Below are 21,512 nucleotides of genomic sequence, written 5' to 3'. Positions count from 1 at the left end.
AGTTAATACAGGTAATGAGTGGAGAACAGGAGGGCTTCTTAAAGAAAAACTAAAAGGTCTGTGAGAGCCGGAATTCTTACTGGTTGGTGTCATGCAATAAAATACAAATTAATTACTTAAAAATCATACAATGTGATTTTCTGTATTTTTGTTTTAGATTCCGACTCTCACAGTTGAAGTGTACCTATAATAAAAAATTACAGATCTCTACATGCTTTGTAAGTAGGAAAACCTGCAAAATCGGCAGTGTATCAAATACTTGTTCTCCCCACTATATATTTCACTGGTCACTCCCAAGCCAATTCCTCCTTTGGCCACCTTTCCTTCCAGTTCTCTGCTGCCAATGACTGGAATGAATTGTACAAATCACTGAAGCTGGAGACTCATATCTCCCTCACTAACTTTAAGCACCAGCTGTCAGAGCAGCTCACAGATCATTGCACCTGTACATAGCCCATCTGTAAATAGCCCATCCAACTATCTCATCCCCATATTGTTCTTTATTTTCTTCTACACCAGTATCTCTACTTTGCACGTTCATCTTCTGCACATCTATCACTCTAGTGTGAGGGTTGTTAAATTGTAATTACTTCACCACTATGGCCCTATTTATTGCCTTACCTCCCTAATCTTACATAATTTGCACACACTGTATTGTGGCATATAGCAGGTCAACCACCAGGGGTAGACTCGTCGAGGCCTGGTGACAGACGGTGTATACGTCACGAGGCGATGGCTCCATCTGCTGGATGTGCCAGGTCTCGACTGGTTCTCCGGCCAGGACTAATTGGGAGTTGGTGAGTAATCAAGGGCTGATTGCTCACCAGCTGTGCAAGGCCCCTAAAGCTGCCAGAAGGGCAACACACAAGGAGAGTGAGGGAAGAAAGTACTAGTATAGTTGGGGATGGTTACAGAGGTAACAGGAGTGAGTGCAGTTGTGATCCCGACAGGATACAGCAAGACCCGGAGCCCAGAAGACGGTATCCCAGAGAGGGTCTCAAAAGGGAGACCTATCCTGTTCTTGTTGTTTTGATTTATTATTCAAATAAATACCCCCGAAACTGAGTTTATCCTACTCTGTCAGTGTCTGATCTGTGTAAACGTCTTGACCAAACCCCCTGGTCTGCCACAGTATATAGACTTTTCTATTGTGTTATTGACTGTATGTTTGTTTATTCCATGTGTAACTCTTTGTTGTTTGTGTCGCACTGCTTTGCTTTATCTTGGCCAGGTCGCAGTTGTAAATGAGAACTTGTTCTTAATAGGCTTACCTGGTTAAATACAGGTGTAATAAATACAAATAAATGGATGACTGTGTTGCAGCTAGCATTGGGGGAAGACAGTGTGGTCAGTGGAGAAGGCATTGTGACCTGTGACCATACATGGTTGGTTTTCCAATCCATCAGTGGGAGTAACAAGTCTGCTCCGAGTAGCAGGGGTTCAGATTTGAGGCTGTTGACAGACACACGATGAACAAGCAATACGTCCTGGAAGTGTAGTTTCAGCATGAGTCTGAATGTGAGAGGCGAGGTAGTCGGAGTGACCCCTCGGAGTGTCCCGGTGCTCCTGACGGCCGATCCTCCACTGAAGGTAGCGAACAGGTCAATTGTAGCTGTAGTCGTTTCGATGGCGACGTACTTTACAGTTATTTCAACTGTGGTGGTGATTAGAGTTGTGGTTTCGTGGTAGAAACAGTTGTTGTGTGCCGTATCTCAACGCTCCAACACCTGATAATGCAACCTCTAATTGGAGTGAGTGCTCCTGGTCATACTTCAAAAGCCATCCAATGCATCCTCTATATCAGCTAGGAACGTCTCAGTATCGTTTGGCTGACTTAGAATGTGTTCAAAGGTTGGGAAATTTTTTACGAGTTTGTCAAGGCGTTCCCTGCCAAGCGGGTGGAGAGGGTTTGCTTCATCCTGTGTGGAAATTGTAGCCGAAAGGCCAAGAGGAGAAGCCAAGCTTTGGCTTTGTTGGCGAAGAGGCGCCATATTATTCAGTGCCGAATGGCAAAGATGAGAAGACTGAAGGACACATGAGGGAGGCAATGTCTGAAATGTCTGAAACCTTCTATCATCTTCACTCCTTTGAGTACCGGGCTTCGGTTGGGTAGTCACGCTGTAGCGCGTGACCGTTCTGGAATTCCACCAGATGGTACCTAAGGGTGGTATACTGATGCATAGCAGAGTCCACTTGAGCGCTTAGAGTACAGATTTTAGACATGTGAGTGTTAAACTTGCTCTGTTGGGTCTCATACTTATCTGTCATGGTTTGCAGATAGAGGTCTTGAGTAGGGAGCGAGAGATTCAGTGATGAGATTTCCGCCGCTTGCTTAGAAATCAATATTTCCATCTCCATCACCTGAGTTCTCTCACCATTCATTAGGTCAGTGACTTCAATGAGTTCTGCTGATTTGTCATCCAACTTAGTCATTATATTAATCAGGGACATGTTGAAAATGTCAGTGAAGACACCTGCCAGTTGGTCAGCACATGCCCGGAGCACACGTCCTGGTAATCCGTCTGGCCCCGCAGACTTGTGTATGTTGACCTGTTTAAAGGTCTTACTCACGTCGGCTACGGAGAGCATGATCACACAGTCGCTTGGAACAGTTGATGCTCAGGCTGAGGTTTTGACTCGCGGGGTGCTAAAGTGGAGGCCTCAGTCCTTGTTCATAGCTCTCCTTGCCTTCACCGGAGCTCTGCTGATGGGCAGCCTGAGACTGCTGCTCTGGAACCTGTACATATAGTACCAGTCAAATGTTTGGACACACCTACTCATTCAAGGGTTTTTCTTTATTTTTTCTATTTTCTTCATTATAGAATACTAGCGAAGACATCAAAACAATGAAATAACATACCAAAAAAGTGTTCTTCAGAGTAGCCCCTCTTTGCCTTGATGACAGCTTTGAACACTCTTGGCATTCTCTCAAACAGCTTCACCTGGAATGCCTTTCCAACAGTCTTGAAGGAGTTCCCACATATGCTGAGCACTTGTTGGCTGCTTATCCTTCACTCTGCGGTCCAACTCACCCCAAACCATCTCAATTGGTTTGAGGCCGGGTGATTGTGGAGGGCAGGTCATCTGATGCAGCAATCCATCACTTTCCTTCTTGGTCAAATAGCCCTTACAAAGCATGGAGGTGGGTTGGGTCATTGTCCTGTTGAAAATGATAGTCCCACTAAGCCCAAACCAGATGGAATAGTGTATCACTGCATAATGCTGTGTTAGTCATGCTTGTTAAGTGTACCTTGAATTCTAAATAAATCACAGACTGTGTCATCAGCAAAGCACCCCCACACCTCCTCCTCCATGCTTCATGGTGGGAACCACAAATGCGGAGGTAATCCGTTCACCTACACAGCATCTCACAAAACACAGCGTTGGAACCAAAAATCTCAAATATTGACTCATCAGACCAAAGGACATATTTCCACCGGTCTAATCTCCATTGCTCATTTTTCTTGGCCCAAACAAGTCTCTTCTTATTATTGGTGTCCTTTAATAGTGGTTTCTTTGCAGCAATTCAACCATGAAGGAATGATTCCCGCAGTGTCCTCTGAACAGTTGATGTTTACTTGAACTCTGTGAAGCATTTATTTGGGCTGCAGGCTCTAACTTATTCTCTGCAGAAGAGATAACTCTGGGTCTTCCTTTCCTGTGGAGGTTCTCATGAGAGCCAGTTTCATCATAGCGCTAGATGTTTTCTGCGACTGCACTTGAAGAAACTTTCAAAGTTCTTGAAATGTTCCGGATTGACTGTTTCGGATGTCTAAAAGTAATGATACTGTCGTTTCTTTTTGCTTTTTTGAGCTGTTCTTGCCATATGGACTTGGTCTTTTACCAAATAGGGCTATTGTAACAGTTCTCTTCTATCTCCTCCTCTCCTCCTCTGACAAAGAGGTGGAACAAGGATCGGACCAAAATGCAGCGTGATGATGATTCATGATATTTTAATGAAGGAAAAAACTATACATGAAGAAACTACAAAATAATGAAATGTGAAAACCGAAACAGCCCTATCTGGTGCAAACACAAAGACAGGAACAATCACCCACAAAACACTCAAAGAATATGGCTGCCTAAATATGGTTCCCAATCAGAGACAACGATAAACACCTGCCTCTGATTGAGAACCACTCCAGACAGCCATAGACTTTGCTAGATACCCCCACTAAGCCACACACCCAATACCTAACAAAACCCCAAGACAAAACACACCACAATAAACCCATGTCACACCCCGGCCTGACCAAATACATAAAGACAAACACAATATACTTCGACCAGGGCGTGACAGCTATCTTCTGTATACCATCCCTACCTTATTACAATATAACTGATTGGCTCAAACTCATTAAGAAGGAAAGAAATTCCACAAAGTAACTTTTAACACAGCATACCTGTTAATTGAAATTCATTCCAGGTGACTACCTCATGAAGCTGGTTGAGAGAATGCCAAGAGTGTGCAAAGCTGTCATCAAGGCAAATGGTGGGGATTTTGAAGATTGTCAAATATAAAATACATTTTGAGTTGGCTTCTTGGATATAGGGGGCACTATTTTAATTTTTGGATGAAAAACGTTCCCGTTTTAAACAAGATATTTTGTCACGAAAAGATGCTCGACTATGCATATAATTGACTGCTTTGGAAAGAAAACACTCTGACGTTTCCAAAACTGCAAAGATATTGTCTGTGAGTTCCACAGAACTGATGCTACAGGCGAAACCAAGATGAAATTTCAAACAGGAAGTGCCCCAAATTTTGAAGGCGCTGTGTTCCAATGACTCCTTATATGGCTGTGAATGGGCCACGAATGAGCTTACACTTTCAGTCTTTTCCCCAAGGTGTCTGCAGCATTGTGACGTATTTGTAGGCATATCATTGGAAGATTTACCATAAGACACTACATTTACCAGGTGGTCGCTTGGTGTCCTCCGTCGCAATTATTGCGTAATCTCCAGCTGCAGTACTTTTCCGTTTGCTACTGAGGAGAAACCCAACTGCCACGAATGATTTATCAAATCAAATCAAATCAAATCAAATTGTATTTGTCACATACACATGGTTAGCAGATGTTAATGCGAGTGTAGTGAAATGCTTGTGCTTCTAGTTCCGACAATGCAGTGATAACCAACAAGTAATCTAACTAACAATTCCAAAACTACTGTTTTATACACAGTGTAAGGGGATAAAGAATATGTACATAATGATATATGAATGAGTGATGGTACAGAGCAGCATACAGTAGATGGTATTGAGTACAGTATATACATATGAGAGGAGTATGTAGACAAAGTAAACAAAGTGGCATAGTTAAAGTGGCTAGTTATACATGTATTACATAAGGATGCAGTCGATGATGTAGAGTACAGTATATACGTATGCATATGAGATGAATAATGTAGGGTAAGTAACATTATATAATGTAGCATTGTTTAAAGTGGCTAGTGATATATTTACATCATTTCCCATCAATTCCCATTATTAAAGTGGCTGGAGTTGGGGCAGTGTCAATGACAGTGTGTTGGCAGCAGCCACTCAATGTTAGTGGTGGCTGTTTAACAGTCTGATGGCCTTGAGATAGAAGCTGTTTTTCAGTCTCTCGGTCCCAGCTTTGATGCACCTGTACTGACCTCGCCTTCTGGATGATAGCGGGGTGAACAGGCAGTGGTTCGGGTGGTTGATGTCCTTGATGATCTTTATGGCCTTCCTGTAACATCGGGTGGTGTAGGTGTCCTGGAGGGCAGGTAGTTTGCCCCCGGTGATGCGTTGTGCAGACCTCACTACCCTCTGGAGAGCCTTACGGTTGAGGGCGGAGCAGTTGCCGTACCAGGCGGTGATACAGCCCGCCAGGATGCTCTCGATTGTGCATCTGTAGAAGTTTGCGAGTGCTCCTGGTGACAAGCCAAATTTCTTCAGCCTCCTGAGGTTGAAGAGGCGCTGCTGCGCCTTCTTCACGACGCTGTCAGTGTGAGTGGACCAATTCAGTTTGTCTGTGATGTGTATGCCGAGGAACTTAAAACTTGCTACCCTCTCCACTACTGTTCCATCGATGTGGATAGGGGGGTGTTCCCTCTGCTGTTTCCTGAAGTCCACAATCATCTCCTTAGTTTTGTTGACGTTGAGTGTGAGGTTAATTTCCTGACACCACACTCCGAGGGCCCTCACCACCTCCCTGTAGGCCGTCTCGACGTTGTTGGTAATCAAGCCTACCACTGTTGTGTCGTCCGCAAACTTGATGATTGAGTTGGAGGCGTGTGTGGCCACGCAGTCGTGGGTGAACAGGGAGTACAGGAGAGGGCTCAGAACGCAACCTTGTGGGGCCCCCGTGTTGCGGATCAGTGGGGAGGAGATGTTGTTGCCTACCCTCACCACCTGGGGGCGGCCCGTCAGGAAGTCCAGTACCCAGTTGCACAGGGCGGGGTCGAGACCCAGGGTCTCGAGCTTGATGACGAGCTTGGAGGGTACTATGGTGTTGAATGCCGAGCTGTAGTCGATGAACAGCATTCTCACATAGGTATTCCTCTTGTCCAGGTGGGTTAGGGCAGTGTGCAGTGTGGTTGAGATTGCATCGTCTGTGGACCTATTTGGGCGGTAAGCAAATTGGAGTGGGTCTAGGATGTCAGGTAGGGTGGAGGTGATATGGTCCTTGACTAGTCTCTCAAAGCACCTCATGATGACGGAAGTGAGTGCTACGGGGCGGTAGTCGTTTAGCTCAGTTACCTTAGCTTTCTTGGGAACAGGAACAATGGTGGCCCTCTTGAAGCATGTGGGAACAGCAGACTGGTATAGGGATTGATTGAAAATGTCCGTAAACACACCGGCCAGCTGGTCTGCGCATGCTCTGAGGGCGCCTGTAGCCTTGCGAGGGTTAACACGTTTAAATTTCTTACTCACCTCGGCTGCAGTGAAGGAGAGACCGCATGTTTTCATTGCAGGCCATGTCAGTGGCACTGTATTGTCCTCAAAGCGGGCAAAAAAGTTATTTAGTCTGCCTGGGAGCAAGACATCCTGGTCCGTGACTGGGCTGGGTTTCTTCTTGTAGTCCGTGATTGACTGTAGACCCTGCCACATGCCTCTTGTGTCTGAGCCATTGAATTGAGATTCCACTTTGTCTCTGTACTGACGCTTTGCTTGTTTAATAGCCTTGCGGAGGGAATAGCTGCACTGTTTGTATTCGTCATGTTGCCAGACACCTTGCCCTGATTAAAAGCAGTGGTTCGCGCTTTCAGTTTCACGCGAATGCTGCCATCAATCCACGGTTTCTGGTTAGGGAATGTTTTTATCGTTGCTATGGGAACGACATCTTCGACGCACGTTCTAATGAACTCGCACACCGAATCAGCGTATTCGTCAATATTTTTATCTGACGCAATACGAAACATGTCCCAGTCCACGTGATGGAAGCAGTCTTGGAGTGTGGAGTCAGCTTGGTCTGACCAGCGTTGGACAGACCTCAGCGTGGAAGTTAGAGTAACAATGATCCAAGGTTTTACCACCCCTGGTTGCGCAATCGATATGCTGATAAAATTTAGGGAGTCTTGTTTTCAGATTAGCTTTGTTAAAATCCCCAGCTACAATGAATGCAGCCTCCGGATAAATGGTTTCCAGTTTGCATAGAGTTAAATAAAGTTCGTTCAGAGCCATCGATGTGTCTGCTTGGGGGGGGTATATACGGCTGTGATTATAATCGAAGAGAATTCTCTTGGAAGATAATGCGGTCTACATTTGATTGTGAGGAATTCTAAATCAGGTGAACAGAAGGATTTGAGTTCCTGTATGTTTCCTTCATCACACCATGTCTCGTTAGTCATGAGGCACGCCCCCGCCACTCTTCTTACCAGAAAGATGTTTGTTTCTGTCAGCGCGATGCGTGGAGAAACCCGTTGGCTGCACCGCATCGGATAGCGTCTTCCCAGTGAGCCATGTTTCCGTGAAGCAGAGAACGTTGCAGTCTCTGATGTCCCTCTGGAATGCCACCCTTGCTCGGATTTCGTCAACCTTGTTGTCAAGAGACTGGACATTGGCAAGAAGAATGCTGGGGAGTGGTGCGCGATGTGCCCTTGTTCGGAGTCTGACCAGAAGACCGCCTCGTTTCCCTCTTTTTCGGAGTCGTTTTCTTGGGTTGCTGCATGCGATCCATTCCGTTGTCCTGTTTGTAAGGCAGAACACAGGATCCGCGTCGCGGAAAACATATTCTTGGTCGTACTGATGGTGAGTTGACGCTGATCTTATATTCAGTAGTTTTTCTCGACTGTATGTAATGAAACCTAAGATGACCTGGGGTACTAATGTAAGAAATAACACGTAAAAAAAAACAAAAAACTGCATAGTTTCCTAGGAACGCGAAGCGAGGCGGCCATCTCTGTCGGCGCCGGAAGATATGTGAAAAGATATGTGAAAAACACCTTGAGGATTGATTCTAAACAACGTTTGCCATGTTTCTGTCGATATTATGGAGTTCATTTGGAAAAAAGTTTGGCGTTGTAGTGACTGAATTTTTCTTTTTTTTTCTTAGCCAAACGTGATGAACAAAACGGAGCGATTTCTCCTACACAAATAATCTTTTTGGAAAAAAATGAACATTTGCTATCTAACTGAGAGTCTCCTCATTGAAAACATCCAAAGTTCTTCAAAGGTAAATGATTTTATTTGAATACTTTTCTTGTTTTTGTGAAAATGTTGTCTGCTGAATGCTAGGCTTAATGCTATGCTAGGCTATCAATACTCTTACACAAATGCTTGTGTAGCTATGGTTGAAAAGCATATTTTGAAAATCTGAGATGACAGTGTTGTTAACAAAAGGCTAAGCTTGTGAGTGAATATATTTCTTTAATTTCATTTGCGATTTTCATGAATAGTTAACGTTGCGCTATGGTAATGAGCTTGAGGCTATGATTACGCTCCCGGATATGGGATTGCTCGACGCTATTAACACTTGTTTGGTTACTACATGATTCCATATGTGTTATTTCAAAGTTTTGATTCTTCATTATTATTATTCTACAATGTAGAAAACAGTCAAAATAAAGAAAAACCGTTGAATGAGTAGTTGTGTCCAAACGTTTGACTGGTACTGTACGTATGTCCAGACAGATAGACACCTAACTACCTATTACAGATTATATTCTCGTTCCTTGCTTTTAACTGGCGGCTTTATTCTGCAAATTTAGTCAGAATTATCACCTTCCGTGAGAACTATAAAGTAAATGAAAAATACAGTTCAGGACACTCTTACAACCTCCTTATCTTACGAGTGATTTCTTAGCTTGGTATAACTCTGAAGTGCTTACATACATAAATGGTTTAGCCGGCGCTATAACAGTATCAGATTAAACACATGAATAAAGGAAAAATACCTAATTTGCTGCTTATTACAGAAGGGAAGAAATCAAACTTCACACTTATTATTCCTGGCATGAATTCACACTTCATCCTTAATTATTATAACGTTACCATCCTAACATACACGCTTCAACCTTTATGAACTACACCCGATGACATGACAATTTAGCGAACACAGCGTGGGATTGCCTTCCCTCCAAAAGTGTGTTGCTACAATACTGTTTTATCATTTCCCCCGCATAGCGAACACGTAAACAATTCAAACAAAAAACTACATAGATTTACAGGTTACTTGTCAGTTACAATTCTGTCTCTCTCCATAGTTTGTCTCTCTTTCTATTTTTGTCAGGCTTCTACACACATGCTCCTTTTAAACATGACCCCAACTCTCTTGCTAAACATGTGAGCAAAGGCATTTTGTTTGGTCTATGGACCATTCTGGCTTGGAAAAGGCTTTCTAAACTCTGTAGTAGAATAATAATATATTGTACAAATTGCTCTATCAGAGTTAAGCCTTCTGGCCCAGAGGTTTGACCCAGGTATGACCCAGGTTATGGGCATACAGTAAGTGTTTCTGAAATGCCTTAACATGGCGTTTTAAGTCATCATAGCCAGTTCCTGAAACCCAAGGGACACAATCAGGCTCATGTTTGTTACCCATCAGCCCCACTCCCCCCATGCTCTGTGCTGACAACCCCAATGGGGGGATGATGTTGATGATGTGTTGTGTTCTGACTCGCCCTGTCTGTCTATGACAAGCAGAGGAGGCAGAGGAGAAGCCCAACATACCCCCAGTGAAGGACCCAGAGGAGGAGGAAGCTCTAGAGGAGAACCCCTTTACCACGTTTAGTCTGACAACGTCTAATTGTCTACCTGTCAGTGATAACACTTCATCAACAATGAAAAAATACTTTTGCAGGACTGACCATCGGGAAAGAGGTCTTCTGACACGAAATAAGAATGTGTCATAGCACACACCATCGGACGTTTGATTGATTGTAAATGCGAGGCCACGGTTCCAAGCATCTCACTGCCTGGCAGTAATGATGTCACTTTATTGATTTACTGACTGATTTACTCATAGAAATGGAAAGATAATTCATTTTAAGTCTATGGATTTACGGGTTATGACTGAATGACGAAGACAATTATTTTTGTCATTCACGCTCGGCAGTTCAACAGCAGGGCTCACGATCCAGGTGATGATTTGTCTTTAGATTCCGTTAGCCTGGTCCCAGATCTGTTTGTGCTGTCATGCCAACTCCCAATTTCATTGTCGTGTGACAGCATAAAAAGATCTGGGACGAGGCTAATACCTACACCCTTTCTCTTTATGTCCCTGAGGTACCATCTCTAACAGTGTCTTTCTTTCCCGTCTGTTTGCTTGTTATTTGCTCAGACACTGGGAGAGCAGACCTCTTTATCTCAATCTCTTCGTTCAAAGACTCAATCATGGACACTTACTGACAGTTGTGGCTGCTTCGCATGATGTATTATTGTCTCTACCTTCTTGCCCTTTGTGCTGTTGTCTGTGCCCAATAATGTTTGTACCATGTTTTGTGTTGCTACCGTGTTTTTGTCATATTGTGTTGCTACCATGGTGTGTTTTCATGTATTGCTGCCATGCAATGTTGGCTTAACGTCTCTCTTTATGTAGTGTTGTGGTGTCTCTCTTGTCGTGATGTGTGTCCTATATTTAAAATTTTTAATCCCAGCCCCCGTCCCCACAGGAGGCCTTTTGCCTTTTGGTATGCAGTCATTGTAAATAAGAATCTGTTCTTAACTGACTTGTAGAGTTAAATAAAGGTTGAATAAAAAATGTAAAAAACAACGAGACGATGGAGAGATGCATTAACAGAAACCAGGACGATGTGTGATTGTTTGTGTGTGTATCCTATCATTATCACTGATTACTGAAGATAATTACTACCCAAGAGAACCTGCTGAGAATGTTCAGTGAAGAACACAGTATTCAGGGGAGCTCATCGTCAACCACCAGAGGCCAGCAGAGAGCTAATTGAAACAGTCACAGGCATTGAATCAGCCAGCAGCCCTAAATATGTCCACATGAATTACATTAACTTTAGTAAGCAAAAGGGAGGGGATGAACAATGAAAAAGTGGAAGAGAGAAACAAAGGTTTGCCTCTCCCGCCTGTCAATCACAGACCCCGGCTCGTCCGATGTGCTTGCCTTGCGTGAGATTCCAGTAGACTGCATAATGTCTGTGCCTCGACCTAGGTTGGGCAAAACTAAACATGGAGGTGTTCGCCTTAGCAATATCACTAGAATAAAGACCTCCTCCATTCCTGCCATTATTGAAAGAGATCGTGATACCTCACATCTCAAAATAGGGCTACTTAATGTTAGATCCCTCACTTCAAAGGCAGTTATAGTCAATGAACTAATCACTGATCATAATCTTGATGTGATTGGCCTGACTGAAACATGGCTTGAGCCTGATGAATTTACTGTGTTAAATGAGCCCTCACCTCCTGTTTACACTAGTGACCATATCCCCCACGCATCCCGCAAAGGCGGAGGTGTTGCTAACATTTACAATAGCAGATTTCAATTTACAAAAAAAACGTTTTCGTCTTTTGAGTTTCTAGTCATGAAATCTATGCAGCCTACTCAATCACTTTTTATAGCTACTGTTTACAGGCCTCCTGGGCCATATACAGCGTTCCTCACTGAGTTCCCTGAATTCCCATCGGACCTTGTAGTCATACCAAATAATATTCACATTTTTGGTGACTTTAATATTCACATGGAAAAGTCCACAGACCCACTCCAAAATGCTTTAGGAGCCATCATCGACTCAGTGGGTTTTGTCCAACATGTCTCCGGGACCTTCTCACTGCCACAGTCATACTCTGGACCTAGTTTTGTCCAATGGAATACATGTTGTGGATCTTAATGTTTTTCCTCATAATCCTGGACTATCGGACCACCATTTTATTACGTTTGCAATCGCAATAAATAATCTTCTCAAACCCCAACCAAGAAGCATCAAAAGTCGTGCTATAAATTCTCAGACAACCCAAAGATTCCTTGATGCCCTTCCGGACTCCCTCTGCCTACTCAAGGACATCAGAGGACAAAACTCAGTTAACCACCTAACTGAGGAACTCAATTTAACCTTGCGCAATACCCTTGATGTAGTTGCACCCCTAAAAACTAAAAACATTTGTCATAAGAAACGAGCTCCCTGGTATACAGAAAATACCCAAGCTCTGAAGCAACTTTCCAGAACATTGGTACGGAAATGGCGCCACACCAAACTGGAAGTCTTCTGACTATCTTGGAAAGACAGTACTGTGCAGTATCAAAGAGCCCTCACTGCTGCTCGATCATCCAATTTTTCCAACTTAATTTCTTTGAAAATAAGAACAATCCGAAATGTATTTTTGATAGTGTCACAAAGCTAACTAAAAAGTAGCATTCCCCAAGAGAGGATGGCTTTCACTTCAGCAGTAATAAATTCATGAACTTCTTTGAGGAAAAGATCATGATCATTAGAAAACAAATTACAGACTCCTCTTTAAATCTGCATATTCCTCCAATGCTCAGTTGTCCTGAGTCTGCACAACTCTGCCAGGACCTAGGATCAAGGGAGACACAAGTGTTTAGTACTATATCTGTCATGTTTTGTCTTATATTGTCTTGTCATTTTGCTTTTCCTTCTGTTCGTTTTCCCCCTGCTGGTCTTTTTAGGTTCGTTCCCTTTTTTCTCTCTCCCTCCCTCTCTCTCTTCTCTCTATCGTTCCGTTCCTGCTCCCAGCTGTTCCTATTCCCCTAATCAATCATTTAGTCTTCCCACACCTGTTCCCTATCTTTTCCCCTGATTAGAGTCCCTATTTCTCCCCTTCTCTTCCGTTTCTGTCCTGTCGGATCCTTGTATATTGTTCACCGTGCTGTGTCTTTCTATCGCCCTGTCGTGTCGTGTTTCCCTCAGATGCTGCGTGGTGAGCAGGTGTCTGAGTCTGCTACGGTCAAGTGCCTTCCCGAGGCAACCTACAGTTTATGATCGAGTCTCCAGTCTGTTCTCGTCATTACGAGTGGAATTGTTTTTTATGCTTTATTTACCGCTCCGATTTGTCTAGGAGTATTGCATATTTCCTTTTCTGGATTAAAGACTCTGTTTTCGCCAAGTCGCTTTTGGGTCCTCATTCACCTGCATAACAGAAGGATCCGACCAAAGAATGGACCCAGCGACTACAGACGCTCGTAACACTGCCGTCGAGATCCAAGGAGCCATGCTCGGCAGACACGAGCAGGAATTGTCTGCTGCTCGTCATGCCGTGGAGAACCTGGCCGCTCAGGTTTCCGACCTCTTTGGACAGTTCCAGAGTCTTCGTCTCGTGCCACCTGTTACTTCCTGGTCTGCCGAGCCTCCGGAACCTAGGGTTAATAACCCACCTTGTTACTCCGGGCAGCCCACGGAGTGCCGCTCCTTTCTCACCCAGTGTGATATTGTGTTATCTCTCCAACCCAACACATACTCTAGAGAGAGAGCTCGGGTTGCTTACGTCATATCACTCCTTACTGGCCGGGCTCGAGAGTGGGGCACAGCTATCTGGGAGGCAAGGGCTGATTGTTCTAACAATTACCAGAACTTTAAAGAGGAGATGATTCGGGTTTTTGACCGTTCAGTTTTTGGTAGGGAGGCTTCTAGGGCCCTGGCTTCCCTATGCCAAGGTGATCGATCCATAACGGATTACTCTATAGAGTTTCGCACTCTTGCTGCCTCTAGTGACTGGAACGAGCCGGCGCTGCTCGCTCGTTTTCTGGAGGGACTCCACGCAGTGGTTAAAGATGAGATTCTCTCCCGGGAGGTTCCTTCCAGTGTGGACTCTTTGATTGCTTTCGCCATCCGCATAGAACGACGGGTAGATCTTCGTCACCAAGCTCGTGGAAGAGAGCTCGCGTCAACGGTGTTTTCCTGCTCCGCATCGCAACCATCTCCCTCCTCTGGCTCAGAGACTGAGCCCATGCAGCTGGGAGGTATTCGCATCTCGACTAAGGAGAGGGAACGGAGGATCACCAACCGCCTGTGCCTCTATTGCGGACTTGCTGGACATTTTGTCAATTCATGTCCAGTAAAAGCCAGAGCTCATCAGTAAGCGGAGGGCTACTGGTGAGCGCTACTACTCAGGTCTCTCCATCTAGATCCTGTACTACTATGTCGGTCCATCTACGCTGGACCGGTTCGGGTGCTACATGCAGTGCCTTGATAGACACTGGGGCTGAGGGTTGTTTCATGGACGAAGCATGGGCTCGGAAACATGACATTCCTTTCAGACAGTTAGACAAGCCTACGCCCATGTTCGCCTTAGATGGTAGTCATCTTCCCAGTATCAGATTTGAGACACTACCTTTAACCCTCACAGTATCTGGTAACCACAGTGAGACTATTTCTTTTTTGATTTTTCGTTCACCTTTTACACCTGTTGTTTTGGGTCATCCCTGGCTAGTATGTCATAATCCTTCTATTAATTGGTCTAGTAATTCTATCCTATCCTGGAACGTTTCTTGTCATGTGAAGTGTTTAATGTCTGCCATCCCTCCCATTTCTTCTGTCCCCACTTCTCAGGAGGAACCTGGCGATTTGACAGGAGTGCCGGAGGAATATCATGATCTGCGCACGGTCTTCAGTCGGTCCCGAGCCAACTCCCTTCCTCCTCACCGGTCGTATGATTGTAGTATTGATCTCCTTCCGGGGACCACTCCTCCTCGGGGTAGACTATACTCTCTGTCGGCTCCCGAACGTAAGGCTCTCGAGGATTATTTGTCTGTGTCTCTTGACGCCGGTACCATAGTGCCTTCTTCCTCTCCGGCCGGGGCGGGGTTTTTTTTTGTTAAGAAAAAGGACGGTACTCTGCGCCCCTGCGTGGATTATCGAGGGCTGAATGACATAACGGTTAAGAATCGTTATCCGCTTCCCCTTATGTCATCAGCCTTCGAGATTCTGCAGGGAGCCAGGTGCTTTACTAAGTTGGACCTTCGTAACGCTTACCATCTCGTGCGCATCAGAGAGGGGGACGAGTGGAAAACGGTGTTTAACACTCCGTTAGGGCATTTTGAGTACCGGGTTCTGCCGTTTGGTCTCGCCAATGCACCAGCTGTTTTTCAGGCATTAGTTAATGATGTTCTGAGAGACATGCTGAACATCTTTGTTTTTGTCTACCTTGACGATATCCTGATTTTTTCACCGTCACTCGAGATTCATGTTCAGCACGTTCGACGTGTTCTCCAGCGCCTTTTAGAGAATTGTCTCTACGTGAAGGCTGAGAAGTGCTCTTTTCATGTCTCCTCCGTTACTTTTCTCGGTTCCGTTATTTCCGCTGAAGGCATTCAGATGGATTCCGCTAAGGTCCAAGCTGTCAGTGAGTGGCCCGTTCCAAGGTCACGTGTCGAGTTGCAGCGCTTTCTAGGTTTCGCTAATTTCTATCGGCGTTTCATTCGTAATTTCGGTCAAGTTGCTGCCCCTCTCACAGCTCTTACTTCTGTCAAGACGTGTTTTAAGTGGTCCGGTTCCGCTCAGGGAGCTTTTGATCTTCTAAAAGAACGTTTTACGTCCGCTCCTATCCTCGTTACTCCTGACGTCACTAGACAATTCATTGTCGAGGTTGACGCGTCAGAGGTAGGCGTGGGAGCCATTCTATCCCAGCGCTTCCAGTCTGACGATAAGGTTCATCCTTGCGCTTATTTTTCTCATCGCCTGTCGCCATCTGAACGCAACTATGATGTGGGTAACCGCGAACTGCTCGCCATCCGCTTAGCCCTAGGCGAATGGCGACAGTGGTTGGAGGGGGCGACCGTTCCTTTGTCGTTTGGACAGACCATAAGAACCTTGAGTACATCCGTTCTGCCAAACGACTTAATGCTCGTCAAGCTCGTTGGGCGTTGTTTTTCGCTCGTTTCGAGTTTGTGATTTCTTACCGTCCGGGTAGCAAGAACACCAAGCCTGATGCCTTATCCCGTCTTTTTAGTTCTTCTGTGGCTTCTACTGATCCCGAGGGGATTCTTCCTTATGGGCGTGTTGTCGGGTTGACAGTCTGGGGAATTGAAAGACAGGTTAAGCAAGCACTCACGCACACTGCGTCGCCGCGCGCTTGTCCTAGTAACCTTCTTTTCGTTCCTGTTTCTACTCGTCTGGCTGTTCTTCAGTGGGCTCACTCTGCCAAGTTAGCTGGTCATCCCGGCATTCGAGGCACTCTTGCTTCTATTCGCCAGCGCTTTTGGTGGCCGACCCAGGAGCGTGACACGAGCCGTTTCGTGGCTGCTTGTTCGGACTGCGCGCAGACTAAGTCAGGTAACTCTCCTCCTGCCGGTCGTCTCAGACCGCTTCCCATTCCTTCTCGACCATGGTCTCACATCGCCCTAGACTTCATTACCGGTCTGCCTTTGTCTGCGGGGAAGACTGTGATTCTTACGGTTGTCGATAGGTTCTCTAAGGCGGCACATTTCATTCCCCTCGCTAAACTTCCTTCCGCTAAGGAGACGGCACAAATCATCATCGAGAATGTGTTCAGAATTCATGGCCTCCCGTTAGACGCCGTTTCAGACAGAGGCCCGCAATTCACGTCACAGTTTTGGAGGGAGTTCTGTCGTTTGATTGGTGCGTCCGTCAGTCTCTCTTCCGGGTTTCATCCCCAGTCTAACGGTCAAGCAGAGAGGGCCAATCAGACGATTGGTCGCATACTACGCAGCCTTTCTTTCAGAAACCCTGCGTCTTGGGCAGAACAGCTCCCCTGGGCAGAATACGCTCACAACTCGCTTCCTTCGTCTGCTACCGGGTTATCTCCGTTTCAGAGTAGTCTGGGTTACCAGCCTCCTCTGTTCTCATCCCAGCTTGCCGAGTCCAGTGTTCCCTCCGCTCAAGCGTTTGTCCAACGTTGTGAGCGCACCTGGAGGAGGGTGAGGTCTGCACTTTGCCGTTACAGGGCACAGACTGTGAGAGCCGCCAATAAACGTAGGATTAAGAGTCCAAGGTATTGTTGCGGCCAGAGAGTGTGGCTTTCCACTCGCAACCTTCCTCTTACGACAGCTTCTCGTAAGTTGACTCCGCGGTTCATTGGTCCGTTCCGTGTCTCCCAGGTCGTCAATCCTGTCGCTGTGCGACTGCTTCTTCCGCGACATCTTCGTCGCGTCCATCCTGTCTTCCATGTCTCCTGTGTCAAGCCCTTTCTTCGCACCCCGTTCGTCTTCCCTCCCCCTCCCGTCCTTGTCGAGAGCGCACCTATTTACAAGGTACGTAGGATCATGGACATGCGTTCTCGGGGACGGGGTCACCAATACTTAGTGGATTGGGAGGGTTACGGTCCTGAGGAGAGGAGTTGGGTTCCGTCTCGGGACGTGCTGGACCGTTCACTGATTGATGATTTCCTCCGTTGCCGCCAGGATTCCTCCTCGAGTGCGCCAGGAGGCGCTCGGTGAGTGGGGGGGTACTGTCATGTTTTGTCTTATATTGTCTTGTCATTTTGCTTTTCCTTCTGTTCGTTTTCCCCCTGCTGGTCTTTTTAGGTTCGTTCCCTTTTTTCTCTCTCCCTCCCTCTCTCTCTTCTCTCTATCGTTCCGTTCCTGCTCCCAGCTGTTCCTATTCCCCTAATCAATCATTTAGTCTTCCCACACCTGTTCCCTATCTTTTCCCCTGATTAGAGTCCCTATTTCTCCCCTTGTCTTCCGTTTCTGTCCTGTCGGATCCTTGTATATTGTTCACCGTGCTGTGTCTTTGTATCGCCCTGTCGTGTCGTGTTTCCCTCAGATGCTGCGTGGTGAGCAGGTGTCTGAGTCTGCTACGGTCAAGTGCCTTCCCGAGGCAACCTACAGTTTATGATCGAGTCTCCAGTCTGTTCTCGTCATTACGAGTGGAATTGTTTTTTATGCTTTATTTACCGCTCCGATTTGTCTATGAGTATTGCATATTTCCTTTTCTGGATTAAAGACTCTGTTTTCGCCAAGTCGCTTTTGGGTCCTCATTCACCTGCATAACAATATCTCTTGACACAATGATGAAAATAATCATGGCCTCTAAACCTTCAAGCTGCATACTGGACCCTATTCCAACTAAACTACTGAAAGAGCTGCTTCCTGTGCTTGGCCCTCCTATGTTGAACATAATAAACGTCTCTCTATCCACCGGATGTGTACCAAACTCACTAAAAGTTGCAGTAATAAAGCCTCTCTTGAAAAAGCCAAACCTTGACCCGGAAAATATTTAAAAAACTATCGGCCTATATTGAATCTCCCATTTCTCTCAATTTTTTTTAGAAAAAGCTGCTGCGCAGCAACTCACTGCCTCCCTGAAGACAAACAATGTATATGAAATGTTTCAGTCTCGTTTTAGACCCCATCATAGCACCGAGACTGCATTTGTAAATGACGTTTTGATGGCGTCAGACCAAGGCTCTGCATCTGTCCTCGTGCTCCTAGACCTTAATGCTGATTTTGATACTATCGATCACCACATTCTTTTGGAGAGATTGGAAACCCAAATTGGTCTACACGAACAAGTTCTGGCCTGGTTTAGATCTTATCTGTTGGAAATATATCAGTTTGTCTCTGTGAATGGTTTGTCCTCTGACAAATCAACTATACATTTCGGTGTTCCTCAAGGTTCCGTTTTAGGACCACTATTGTTTTCACTATATATTTTTACCTCTTGGGGATGTCATTCGAAAACATAATGTTAACTTTCACTGCTATGCGGATGACACACAGCTGTACATTTCAATGAAACATGGTAAAGCCCCAAAACTGCCCTCGCTGGAAGCCTGTGTTTCAGACATAAGGAAGTGGATGGCTGCAAACTTTCTACTTTTAAACTCGGACAAAACAGAGATGCTTGTTCTAGGTCCCAATAAACAAAGAGATCTTTTGTTGAATATGACAATTCATTTTGATGGTTGTGCAGTCATCTCAAATAAAACTGTGAAGGACCTCGGCGTGACTCTGGATTCTGATCTCTCTTTTGACGAGCATATCAAGACTGTTTCATGGACAGGTTTTTACATTTACTTAACATTGCAAAAATCTGACATTTTCTGTCCACAATTGATGCAGAAAAATGTATTCATGCTTTTGTCACTTCTAGTTAGAATACTGCAATGCTCTACTTTCCGGCTACCTTGATAAAGCACTAAATAAACTTCAGTTAGTGCTAAATATGACTGCTAGAATCCTGACTAGAACCATATTTCTTTAAATCATATTACTCCAGTGCTAGCCTCCCTACACAGGCTTCCTGTTAAGGCAAAGGCTGATTTCAAGGTTTTACTGCTAACCTACAAAGCATTACATGGACTTGCTCCTACCTATCTTTCCGATCTGGTCCTGCCGTAGATTCCTACACGTACGCTACCGTCACAAGATGCAGGCCTCCTAATTGTCCCTAGAATTTCTAAGCAAACAGCTGGAGGCAGGAATGGTCTGCTTACCCATAAGAGAGACACAGACTTGGTCTCAACCTTTAAGTCTTTATTGAAGACTCATCTCTTCATTAGGTCCTATGATTGAGTGTAGTCTGTCCCAGGAGTGTGAAGGTGAACGGAAAGGCATTGGAGCAACGAACCGCCCTTGCTGTCTCTGCCTGGCCGGTTCCCCTCTCTCCACCGGGATTCTCTGCCTCTAACCCTATTACAGGGGCTGAGTCACTGGCTTACTGGTGCTCTTCCATGCCGTCCCTAGGAGGGGTGCGTCACTTGAGTGGGTGGAGTCACTGACGTGGTCTTCCTGTCTGTGTTGGGGCCCCCCCTTGGGTTGTGCCATGGCAGAGATATTTGTGGGCTATACTCGGCCTTGTCTCAGGATGGTAAGTTGGTGGTTGAGGATATCCCTCTAGTGGTGTGAGGGCTGTGCTTTGGAAAAGTGGGTGGAGTTATATCCTGCCTGTTTGGCCCTGTCCGGGGGTATCATCGGATGGGGCCACAGTGTCTCCTGACCCCTCCAGTCTCAGCCTCAATTATTTATGCTGCAGTAGTTAATGTGTCGGGGGGCTAGTGTCAGTCTGTTATATCTGGAGTATTTATTGTCTTATCCGGTGTCCTGTGTGAATTTAAGTGTGCTCTCTCTAATTCGCTTTCTTTCTTTCCTTCTTTCTCGGGGGACCTGAGCCCTAGGACCATGCCTCAGGACTACCTGGCATGGTGACTCTTTGTTGTCTCCAGTCCACCTGGCCGTGCTGTTGCTCCAGTTGCAACTGTTCTGCCTGCGGCTATGGAACCCTGACCTGTTCACTGTGATTACTATTGTTTGAACATGCTGGTCATTTATGAACATTTGAACATCTTGTCCATGTTCTGTTATAATCTCCAACAGGCACAGCCAGAAGAGGACTGGCCACCCCTCATAGCCTGGTTCCTCTCTAGGTTTCTTCCTAGGTTTTAGCCTGTCTAGGGAGTTTTTCCTAGCCACCGTGCTTCTACACTTGCATTGCTTGCTGTTTGGGGTTTTAGGCTGGGGTTCTGTACAACACTTTGATATATCATCTGTGTAACGGCTGTTGGAAGGAGTGGAGGACCAAGGTGCAGCATGGTACGTGTTCATGCTTTTATTTAGAACTGAACCACAAAACAACAAAGGAAATGAAGGAAACTGAAACAGTTCTGTCTGGTGCATAAATACACAAACCAGAAAACTACCCACAAAACTCATGTGGGAAAAAGCTACCTAAATATGCTTCTCAATCAGAGACAACGATAGACAGCTGCCTCTGATTGAGAACCACACCTGGCCAAATAAATACCCCCCCCCCCAAAGGTGCGGACTCCGGCCGCAAAACCTGACTCTAAAGGGGAGGGTCCGGGTGGGCCTTCTTTACGGCGGCGGCTCTGGTGCGGGACGTGGACCCTCGCAACGGGTCCCGGACTGGAGGGCGACTCTGGCAGCTCCGGACAGGAGGGCGACTCTGGCAGCTCCGGACAGGAGGGCGACTCTGGCAGCTCCGGACAGGACACAGGCACAGCATTCACCAGGCTGGGGAGACACACAGGAGACCTGGTTCTGGGAATAGGCACAGGACTCACCAGGCTGGAGAGACCTACTGGAGGCCTGGTCCGTGGAGGAGGCACAGGATAGACCGGGCTGTGGGGGAGCACTGGAGATCTGGTGCGTAGCCTTGGCACCACTCTTCCAGGCTGAATGCCCAGTCTAGTCTGGCAC

At 45.9% G+C, this 21,512-nt stretch overlaps 1 pseudogene; it reads left to right on the top strand.

Moving 5' to 3' along the window:
- Positions 1 to 1,506: 1,506 nt before the first annotated feature.
- Positions 1,507 to 19,856, top strand: LOC124004123 (annotated as a pseudogene).
- The last annotated feature ends 1,656 nt before the right edge of the window (positions 19,857 to 21,512 follow it).

Source organism: Oncorhynchus gorbuscha, linkage group LG18 (assembly GCF_021184085.1).
Source record: "Oncorhynchus gorbuscha isolate QuinsamMale2020 ecotype Even-year linkage group LG18, OgorEven_v1.0, whole genome shotgun sequence".
NCBI lineage: Eukaryota > Metazoa > Chordata > Actinopteri > Salmoniformes > Salmonidae > Oncorhynchus > Oncorhynchus gorbuscha.
Note: the sequence above shows the minus strand (reverse complement) of the source record. Positions and strands in the feature narration are given on the sequence as shown.